Source organism: Stenella coeruleoalba (assembly GCF_951394435.1).
Source record: "Stenella coeruleoalba genome assembly, chromosome: 7".
Classification (NCBI taxonomy): domain Eukaryota; kingdom Metazoa; phylum Chordata; class Mammalia; order Artiodactyla; family Delphinidae; genus Stenella; species Stenella coeruleoalba.
In genome coordinates, this window is record NC_137153.1 from 21,490,143 (window position 1) to 21,502,171 (window position 12,029).

General features: G+C 36.2%; 1 long non-coding RNA gene across 2 annotated transcripts in view; it reads left to right on the plus strand.

Moving 5' to 3' along the window:
• The window catches only part of LOC307189357, a 260,015-nt gene that overhangs the window by 108,599 nt on the left and 139,387 nt on the right, over positions 1–12,029 (plus strand). For both annotated transcript variants that reach the window (XR_013829165.1, XR_013829166.1), the window contains exon 2: positions 10,319–10,467. This is a non-coding gene — a long non-coding RNA (uncharacterized lncRNA). The remainder of the gene's footprint in view (positions 1–10,318; positions 10,468–12,029) is intronic.

Sequence of the window (12,029 nt, forward strand, 5' to 3'; positions counted from 1 at the left end):
CTAACAAGACAGCATCAAAGTATATGAGGCAACAACTAAAGGAAATGAAAGGAGAAATAGACCAATTCACTATTGTTGTTGGAGAATTCAACATTCTTCTGTTAGTGATTGATAGAACCAATAGCTTGAAAGTCAGTAAGGAGATAGATGAACTGAACAGCGCTATCAATCAAATTGACCTAATTGATACTTATAGATTACCTCATGAAATAATGGAAGAATAGGTACTCTTCTCAAACTCTTACAGAAGATTCACCAAGATAGACCATATTCTGGGCCTTAAAACAACAAAGTTAAAAGAATAGAAATAATACAAAGTGGATTTTCGGACTACAAAGGAATTAAACTGGAAGAAATTCCCAAAATATTTGGAAATTTAACAACACATTTTAATACAACTATGGACCAAAGGAAAAGTCTGAAAATAAATTTAAATATATTTTTTGTAAAGCAAAATTTAAAAAATAATCAAAATTTGTAGGATGTAGCTTTAGAAAGAGATTTATAATAATTATATAAAATACATATATTAGAAAATAAGGCCAATTTAAATTCAGTGACCTAATTTCCACCTTAGGAAACTAGAGAAAGAAACCTACAGCAAGCAGAAGAAAGATGTAGTAAAAATGAGAGCAGAAATCAATGAAATGCAAAACAGGAAAACAATAACAAAAATCTGCTATGTCAAAACTGGTTATTCAAAAAGATCAGTAAAACAATAAACTTATAGCTAGGTTAATGAGGAAAAAAGAGAAAAGAGAGAAGACATAAACTACCAATAATAAAAATGAAACAGCCCATCACTACTGATTCTGTGGTCATGACAAAGATAATAAAGAAATATTGTGAACAATTTTGTGCCCACAGATTTGATAACTTACATGATAGAGACTAATTCTTTGAAAGAAACAAACTACCAAAACTCACACAAAGAGAAATAGTCCTAGTAGCCTTATGTTTATTTTATTAAAAAAATTAAATTGAGATATAACATTATATTAGTTTCAGGTGTACAAAAATATGATTTGATATTTGTGTATATTGTGAAATGATCACCATAATAAGTCTAGATTGGAAAAGAAGAAACAAACCTGTCTTTGTTCTTAGATAATAGATCGTGTATGTAGATAATCCCCAAAATTAGCAGAAAGAAAATTGGAACTACTAAGCAAGTATATCAAGGTTGCAGAATTCAAGGGTACATACAAAATCAATAGTTTTTCTATATGTTAACAATGAACAATTGTAATTTGAAATAAAAAATAATATTTACCATTGCATATAAATCTAAAAAAAGTTATGTATAGGATCTAAATGGGGGAGAACACTGATAAAAGAAATCAAAGGAGATCTAAATAAGTGGAAATATATTGTGTGTTCATGGATTAGAAGACTTAATATTGTTGAGATGTCAATTCTTCCCAGTTTGATCCACAGATTCGGTGCAATCCTAATCAAAATCTCAACAGGCTATTTTGCAGGTATCCACCACTGATGCTAAAGTTTTATGGAAAGGAAAAAATTTACATGGAAAGCTGACACAATGAAAGAGCAACATTGAAGGACTCACTACCCAGTTTTAAGACAACATAAAACTATAGTAATCAAACGATGTGGACTTTCCAAAGGATAGATATCTTGAGGTGAAATTACTACATAAAAATCATGTAAATTCAAATGATGACAGACTGTATTACTTTTCTATTGTGGCTGTAACGAATTACTACAAATTTAGCAGGTTAAAGAACACGAATTTATTACCTGATAGTTCTGGAAATCAGAAATACTAAATCAGTTGTATTGGGTTAAAATCAAGGTGTTGGCGGGTGTGCATTCCTTCTGGAGGCTCGAGGGGAGACCCACTCCTTCACCTCTCTCAGCTTTTAGACGTTGGTACAATCCTTGGTTCTGGCTCCTCCCTCCATCTTCAAAGCCGGAAGAATACCATTCTTGTCTCCTCTTTGACCTTTGCTTTTGTCCTCATGTATTCTCTCCCTGACTCTGATCCTCCTTCCTCCTTCTGTTATGGACTATTTTGATTCCACGGGGCCCACTCAGATAATCCAGGATAATCTCTGGATTATGTTTGGCATTTTTTTTTAGGCACAAAGGACACAGTTAAGAAAAAAACAGTTGAGGTCCATCATGCAGCCTACATTCCAGCAACGAGTTAGAGAAGGGATGGGTGGAAGAGGGATAAGTAAGTAAGTGAACAAGAGAACTATTTGGAATTTATACCAGGTATGAAAAAAATAAAGTGACTATGTGATGGAGAGTGATCATGGTCTTGTTGTTTTAGATTCGGTGGTCAGAGAAAGTTTTACTAAGAAATGAAATATAGAAAAAGAGATAAAACATTTAAAAAATAGCTATCCAAGTACAGAGATAGGAACAATGTGAAACAGGAATAGAATGGCTCATGGATAGACTCTAAGGCATTTGGTATATTCAAGGGCACATAGATCTGTGCAGCTAGAGCCTATTGGACATAATGATCTTGCAGATATAGGCTGGAGTCAGACAAATGGAAGACCTTTTCATTCTGACACCAATGGAAAGCCATTGCAGAGGATATGATTTATGTTTTAGAGAGATATCTGACTGCTCCATGGAGAGTGGATCTCAAGAGGACAAGACAGAAGACCAATAATCCACCATAATCCATTTAAGAAAGCAGAGTGGCTTGACAAGGGTATTAGTAGTAAAGTGGGAAAAATTAAATAGATTAGAAACATGTTTTAGAGATGAAGGAGATAAGACTTGCTGATTAACTTTATATGATGAAATAGGATACATAAAGAGCAACTACTAGGATTTGGGATTAAGCAAATGATTGTTTTGTGGTGACATTTACTGGAATAGGGATGAGAAAAAATAGCCTTGGATATGGTGTGATATACTAAGAATTCTGCCTTGTCTATATTAATTTTGTAATGACTCTTAGGCTCCCTTGTGGTGTGCAAGAAGGATCTTAGATATACAAAGTTGGAGTTAAGTAGATGTCAGGAATGAAGATGCAGGCTTAGAAGTCACTGGCATCTAGATGGTACTTAAGGACACAGGAATGGAAGAAATCTCTTAAGGAAAATGTATAGACAGAAAAGTGGACAACAGAACACAGTCTTGAATCATTTAACGTATTGATGTCAAGTGAAGAAGGAGAAACCAACCGTGACACTGGGAAAAGTCTAATCGTTTGGGGTGACAGAATCCAAGAACAGGAACTATTTTAAATAGGCAGATGAAGTGAACTTTGTTGAATGCTGCTGAGATATCAAATAAGATGAGGACAGGAAAGTCGTTGGCAGCATGGAGTTCATTGATCACTTTAATTTTCATAGTTTCAGTGAAGTGGCGGTGATGGAAGCCCAGTGCCTCAGAGAAGAGGAGATAATGTGATGGGATGAAGTGAAGAAAACCATAATAAATAACTCATAGGGTGGAAGCTTTTCTCAGAAATGGGGTGCTAACTACTGGAAGAGGACATGTGTGTGTGTGTGTGTGTGTGTGTGTGTGTGAAGACGGAAGAGGCTAGATTAGGTTTGCATGCCGATAAAACTGATTCAATAGAGGGAGAAATCAGTGATGATTAATGTAGGATTGAAGTTCTTTTTAAAAAAAGTTGTGGGATTCAGAGAACAAATGAAGGATTGTCCTTAAATTGGACTAGGGACACTTTATCCATAGTAACAAAAGGCAAAGAAGATGGTATAGTTGCAGATGCAGATAAATTAGTTGATTTAGTGGTGGGAAAATAAGAAATGACTACCTAATTGCTTCTTTTTTCTTAATGAAATATCAGACAAGTGTAGCTGTAAAGGAAGTGGCTGTAAAGGAGTGTTGGAAAGATTGAAGGTTTGAAAAAATAGGAGCATAAAGTTAATAATATTTTTGGAGAATGGGCGAGTGAACATGACAGGGTAATAAGATTGTTGGACAGTGTTGTGGGCTATGAGAAATTTGTGATAGTATGTTTGCAGTTAGACTTTCAGGGTGATTGTGTATTTTTCTCCAGATGGTTCTGGCTGCATATGAGCAGCTAGAGAGTAAACAGAAAGATGAGTTTAAGGGGATAGATGGAATGTATGAGAGATCTCTTTCTCTATAATCTGAGTAATTCTAGGTATTATCAGTTTTAAATTTTTGTTATCATGATAGCTAAAAAGCAAAATCTCACTTTATTTTAGCTTGCATTTCTCTGACCTCTAGGGAGACTATGTTTTTTATGCTTATCAGTCATTGTTTTTCCTCTTCTATAAATTACTGGCTCAGATTCTGTGTCTATTTTTTTCTGCTAAGTTATCTGCCTTTTCTCATATTGATTTTTTAAGGTTTATATAAGAGACACTATCTTGCACTATTTTCTCTCAGGCTATTGTTTACACTTGGTTTACAGTGTCTTTCACTATATTCATGATTTGAAAGTTTACACAGTTGAATATATTCATGTTTTCCTTTGGAGCTTCCGGGTTTATGGGCTGCCTAGCCTTCCCCTCTTCTACTCCACTTGAAATTTATAAAGTTAGACTTCTGCATTTTATTATAGTATCTTTCAAATTTTACTTTTTTACATTTGATCCTTTATTTAATTTGAGTTTAGTTTTGTATACAGCATGTGGTAAGAAATCTATTATTTTGATGGATGGATAGCCAATTTGTCCAATAACCTTTCTCACTGATCTAAAATATCACCTCTTCATATTTTATATTTATATACATAGGTAGATATATAGTCATGTATCTGGATTCTCTTCTCTGTCCCATTGATTTGCTGGTCTTCACTTGTATACTGTTTTAACTATGTAGTTTTGTACCATGTTTTGATATTCTGTAGGGCAAATCCCTCTCTTATGATTCTTCCTATTCTTCATTGAAAAAGTTTGTTGGCTATTCTTGCATATTTACTCCTCTAAACAAATTTTGTAATTTGCTTGTCAATTCCACTGGGACTTGCTTGCATTGAATTTGAAGATTAATTTGGGGAAAGAATTAAGTTTTGCTTTGGGAGAGGAAGAGGAAAGCAGAAAGCAAAACATCTTAAGCAGGGCTAGGTGAATTGATCCTGTGGATTTAAAGACATGGTCAGAGACCCTCTGGATAAGAGTTCCAAAGGCAGAAGGAATAAGGGGACAGATATTGAAATCAGCTTCCTTCTATCCCTGCATTTGCCAAAGATTAGGCTTAAAGGTTCCAAATGCAGCAATTTTGATAAAAACTACCTGCTGGAATGACGTCTACTAAATTGTATCACAGCCATTTTTTTTTTCCCAAACTGATGTTTACATTTGTTGAAATAAATTAATAGTTGCAAATTACTCAGTTATTTGTTGGGAATAAGTTCAAAAGAAAACAAACAAGTAGTAGGAGAAAAAGGCAAAAATGGTGTTGCGCAAGAAGGGAAGTTTATAATTTATCAAAATGAGAATACTTACAAATTAAAAAAATTCTATTATGTGAATGTCTTGGATGAAAGAAACTTTGCAAGGGAATTAGAGTTTATTCAATAAAAGAAAAGGTTCTAGGTTACCATATTAATTCCTTCTTCACGACCCATGAAAAACAGGCATCAGATGCCAACCCTGAAAGTATCGCAACTGAACTCCTACCTAGTTTAATACTGGGATTATTTTCATAGTTGCATGAGTTAAAATTCTTGAGTAAAAGAAGCATTGCAGTCTTGAGCTATACATCTATCAACACGTCCATTTTCTTCCCTGCGGTATTTATCCTTCTTTTTGGCAGAAAGCAAAACCTGGAAGAAAGAATTGGTTAGAATTAAATTTCCTTCAGCAGCACACAGAGCTGCAGTGTTGCAGCAAAATCTCATTTCTGATGGGGCTAATGGCAGGAAGCTATTTATAGAATGGCTCTGAAATTTCCTTAGTAACAAGGGTTGCAAAGAGCTCTCTCCTTGCTGCTGGAAATATCCCCAGCCAGCCCCCTGCCTTGCCCCTGATTCCTTTAACTTTGGAATTCTTCTCAAGTGTTCCTAGGTTCAGTATTATTTTCTTTCATGGTTGAAGACCTTTCATGAATATTTACCAATCCAATTGTGTACTATACTTTGTTTTGATGTTAGTGTGTTCTCTTGAAGGAGAGATATTTCATTTTGATGGCTAAGCTTTGTACTGCAACAACTAATGTTTTTGCTTAAGTTTCTCATGCTTTGTGATTTATAAGCTTTCTATTATATTTCAGATTTCTGGGCACTGGCCAGAATCCTAACATTTTCTTCCTTCTCTTTATGTTTGTTCTCTTTTTCCTTCCCTCCAGCTTGACCATCTGTCTCCCTACTTTTGCTTCTGTAGAACCATGCACTATGTACCTAGGGGTGAAACAGCACATGCTATCAAAGGATTCAGTTTTTGGAAGTCATCTCTGATCTATATAAGTACGGAATGACTTCTGCAAAGTGTTCTACATCTTGTTACCATCTGGACCTATTACTTCACCTAGTTAGAGCACAGCTAACAAGGCCAAGGTCATGGATTTAGACCCCATATGATCCAGTTTGCTTTACACAGGAAAGAAATTTCTTTTATGGCCATGGTCTTAAACTGCAAAGGCTGGTGGGTTCATCTTGAAAGTGAGCCCACACTGGAGGACCTGGTGAGCACTGGGTTGGAGCCAGGGCCTCATCATTATTATAGAAAACTTCAAAGCATATGTTCTACGCCTGGACAGTCAGCAGGATTCCTATCTCAATGCACTCTTTATATTAAGCTTTAGAATAGATAGGACATGAGCAATCATCTGTTTCACACATCCAAGGTCACACAGGAAAATAAGAATCCAAAACTCAGTCCAGTCTTCAATGTCATTCTGCCTTTCTGCCTATTCACTTTTTCCTAACCACATCCCTGTGAAGTGCAGCTCTGAGGAGTTATGAATTTTACAGATGGAGATGAAGTGACTGGCACAATTAAACCTGGTGAGATGTGCTACCACACGTAACTGGGAAGAGAGTTGCCATTAGATGCCTACAATGCCTGAGGACTTTAAGGAGGAGAAAATTTGAGCATCTTCTCCATTTGGCTTTTGCAATACTAATAAAATATTTGCAGAATGATCTAAAATTTATAAACTGTTTCCATATCTTCCATCTCATTGGGTCCATCCAACATGAGATTGGCTTGACAGATGTTATTACGTCTTTCTGATTAGACAAATTATGTATAGAAAGATTGCATGACTTGCCCAAGGTCATACAATCTATAAGGTCTTTGGAACCTGATGCAGGGAGCTTTCCATGATATCACAGTGTATTTCATTTCTTGACTTCTACCTACAGAAATATCTCAACAGAAAATTGTACTGTTGAAGCCATTTCTATTTTATTTTTAAGTTGATTTAGAGAGGGCAGATTTCATACAACTTCTGCAGTCACAATTACATACCAAACCAGCTTTGTGAAACTTGAGTATGGCCTCAAAAGGAGATTACATAGATGGTTTTGAAAATCACCTAGAGCCCTTTTAGGACGACCATGTGACATGGCAGCTGATAAAGTTTCTGAAATTAGAGAGACTTGCTTTCAAATCCTGGATCTGCTGTAGTTTATTTTTCAAACCATCCTACCCTACCTGATTAGGAAATGACCTTGGCAACAGTCTTTCTGAAATGAATTTGCCAAATTGTGTAATAGCCCTGCTCAGAACTGAAATCTAAAGTAAGAAAATTATTAAAGGGATTTGAGTTCAGAATCCTGGGAGCTGGAGGAAGCAAGTGTTTTTAGTCTTTTTTTTTCTTTTGCTTGAGACCAGGGCAGTTCAATTGTGTGACATTTCTCTTCCAGTTAAAGCCAGGTCTTGTAACCAAAGTGTCTCATTTACATTTTGCTGCTTTGCAAGCCCTAGCATCATCTTACCTTAGTTTTTACAATATTGCATAATGCATTATGTCTTGATGCAATTTAAGACCTCCTGCTGACTACTTGAAATTACTAAGCAGAAGGTCAGACTAGATCAGTGAACAGCTATTAAAATGCATAGGCAGCAGCACAAAGAGTAGGTAATTAGTACTCAATGCAAGCCAAAGCCATGAGAAATGTGAAGAAAAAAGTAAACCAGATGTTTTCTTAATTTTATGACTGCATCTTCCATTCATATTGATGGCTGTGGATTTAGATCCATCATTAATTTGCCTTTTTGGGGTCGGTTTGTTTTTCTTCTTGTGAAATGTTTTGTACATACAGAAAGGGCATAAAACATATGTACAGGTTAAAAAAACAATTGCAAAGCAACATTTGTGAATCACTCAGACCAGGTGGAAACTGGCCACATGCCTCTCCACAGTCAGAACAGAATCTTCTCTCATCAGACATATCAACCAAAGAAATGTGACCATCTGGCCTTGCTTGTCTTTATAGATTTATTGCCTCTATAGTTGAACCGCTAAGGGCTTCAGTTTGATTTTGTTTGCTTTTGAAATTTATGCAAATTAATTAGAGTTTTTTTTTTTTCTTTTTTGACTGCTCTCTCACTCAGTAGTATATTGGTAAGGCTCATCCGTGTTGATGTATATATACATAGTTTACGTATTTTTTATGGTTGGATAGTACAGTAATGTGTTAATAGTTAACAATTTTTGTATTGATTCTATTTCGATGCACCTTGGATCCTTTCCAGTTTGGAGCTAATTTGAACAATGCTGCTATGGACTCTACAGTACCTAACTTCTGGCTATGTACCAGAGTTTCCCCAGAGTGTATAATTAGGGCTAGAATGCTACATCATAGAGAATGCATACCTTCAAATTTACTAGAAAATGCTCAACTATTTCCAAAGAATTTGTATCAATTTTCTCTCTCAAGAGAATTCCTATTGTTCCACTTTCTCACCAACACTTGAAATTGTCAGATACTATATTTTTTGTGAATCTAATAGGTCTGTAATGGTTTTCCACCTTGGTCTTCATTTGCATTTCATTGCTTGCTAAGGAGTTGAACGTGTCTTCTTTTTTAGTAGCCATTTGGATTTCCTGTTTTAAGAGAGTTTATTCAAATCTTATGCCCAGGTTCTTTGAATTGGGCTATTTCTCTTATTTATATATTTTTTGGGGTTTATATTATCTGTATTCTTTGAAGCACCTGAAGAAGATGAGATTAGCTATGTGAATACCTATGGGAAGAGCATTCCAGAAAATGGAAAATGTCCAGTACAAATATCCTACGCCAGAAGCCTGCCTGGAGTAAATTAGTGAGAGAGAAATTTTAGTAGCAGGGAAAGTCATAGGGAGAATGAAAGGAGGCCGTGTAGGCCTTATAGAAAGAAACCTTTGGTTTGGAGTCTGAATGAAATGGAGAGTGACTATAGCGTTTAGAGCAGAGGAATGACATGACCTGACTCTCTCCTCTTTTTTTAAATTAATATACTTTTATTTATTTATTTATTTAATAGTTTTAGGTTTACAGAAAAATTGAGTGGGATCTAATATCCTTTTGGTAGAGTGTGTGCTTCCCATCTCTGCAATTACAAGCTCTACAAAGTAGAGATTCTGGCCCGCCATACTGTTACTAGGGGACACAATAAAATATTATTGAACTGTATACTATACGTAATGCCAGGGCATTTCAGAGTCCTTTTAACAGGGACCAACAAGTGAGAAGAGGAGTAATTGTACTGGCAGGAGTAAGTGATGCCAGGAGTAGAAAGAGGCAGATAGGTCTGCTTTTACACAGTAGAAGTAGAGAGGAACATTTATGGTACCCAGGTGATCCACTTAGGTGCCTCTTAGTGTGAACATGTGTAGCAACCTCTGAGGATGGTATGAGCATACATTCAGATCCTTCAGAAATGAAGGTTTGGTTTACAGCACCAGGTAAGACACAAAGACCTGCATAGGTACCATCTGAGGGTAGAGAAATTTATAGTGGATGATGGGGGAGGGCGATGATCAGTACCAGCAGTGGCCCTGAAACCAACTGCAGCAGTTGGGGCTAAAGTATATTTCGTTATGGAAAAGAGGTCAATGGAACCATGGAAAATGTCTAGCGGCATGCATCTGTGTAGGACAGAGATGGGCTATGGTGGCCGTGGATGCAGCTGCTCAATCTCTCTGCAAGCAGATCTTCTGTGGCAAGCACAGTTAGACAAACACCTCCATTTATACATTCAGATACAACATGGTGCTCACGCTGAAGCCATGCTTCCTCTGGGTTGTTCCCAGCATGACACAGTTATTAGAGTTGGGACATTCCTGCCTCTAATGGGAAACCTTTGCTAGTGAGGGTTCCTTAACCTGCTGTGAGATTCTCCGAACTGTGAAATGGTCTGAGGCCTGTCCTGCTCAATTTTCCTTTCTTTTGCTTCTTTCACAGATGGCAGACCTATGTGGTGGTCTAAAGGCTCTTGCAGCCTATCCCAGTTGTCTCCCCGTGCTCCTTCACAGGCGTGTTCCCCAGTAAATCTCTTGCACATCTAATCTCATTTTGGCATCTGTTTCTTGGAAGACCTGAGCTGAAATAAGGTATGTTTAACATAATTATCAAAGTGGTTTAGTTTAAATCTACCATCTTTCTATTTCTTGTCTATTTCTTCCATTTGCTCTTTGTTCCTTCTCTCTCTTTCTTTCGGATTGAGTTTTAAAAATACGATTTTCTTATTATCTATACCTTGTTGTTTTATTTTTTAGCATTTAACTTTAGTACCATTTGAAAGTTAAGGGTTAACTTTCAAGTCATACCATACCACTTCACATGTGGTGTAAAAAGTGTACAGCAGAATTCACCCAATTCTTCCCTCCTGTCCTTTGAGCTATTTTCAGACATTTTATTTCTGCATATGCTATAAACCCCCGACACATTGTCATTATTTTCACTTTAAACAGTCAAGTATCTTGCGCATAGATTAAAAATGATAAAAATGTCTTTTATACTCATCCACATATTTACCCTTTGCAGTGTTCTTCATTAATTTATGAAGAGCCAATATCTAACTGGTAATATTTTCTACCTTTCTTTAATATTTCTTATAGTGAAGGTATGCTGCTGATGAATTTTTTCATATTTTGTTTGTCTGAAAAGTGTTTATTTCTCCTTTTTTTATTGTGGTAAAATACACATAACATAAAATTTACCATTTTAACTACTTTAAAATGTACGGTTCTATGGTATTAAATACATTCACATTATTGTGTACCCTTCACCACTACCCATCTTCAGAACTTCTTCTTCTCCTGCAAATGCAACTTTGTACCCAGTTAAATATTAACTCCCCATTCTCCCCTTTCCCAGTCCCTGACAACCACCGTTCTACTTTCTGTCTCTAGAATTTGACTAACCTAAGATCCTCATGTAAATGAATTCATACAGTTTTGTCCTGTTTTGACTGGCTTATTTCATTTAATGTCTGTAATGTTCATCTATGTTGTAGCATGTGTTAAAACTTCCCTCCTTTTTAAGGCTCAATAATATTTCATTGTATAAGTAGACCACATTTCATTCATTCATCCATCAATGGACACTTGAGTTGCTTTCACCTTTTTGGCTGTTGTGAATACTGCTGCTATGGACATGGATGTACAAATATCTGTTTGAGTACATATTTTCACTTCTTTGGGGCATAAGCTCAGAAATAGAATTGCTAGATTGTATGGTATATTTAGTTTTCTAGGGCTGCGATAACAAAGTACTACAGGCTCAGTGGCTTACACAACAGACATTAATTTTCTCATAGTTCTGGAGTCTGGGAGTCTAAGATCAAGGGGTCAGGAAGGTTGGTTCCTTCTGAGCCTTTTCTACTTGGCTTGAAAAAGAGTCTTCTCCCTGTGTCTTCCCTTTGTACTTTTCTGTGGCCAAATTTCCTCTTCTTATAAGGATATCAGTCATATTGGATTATTGCTCACTCTGATGATCTCATTTTAACTTAATTACCTCTTTAAGATCCTATCTCCAAACACAGCCGCATTCTGAGGTACTGGGTGTTAGGACTCAACATATGAATTTTGGAGGGAAACGAATTCAGCTCATAATACTCTGTCATCTGGCTCCCCCAAATCATGTTCTTCTTGCTTGCAAAATGTATTCACCC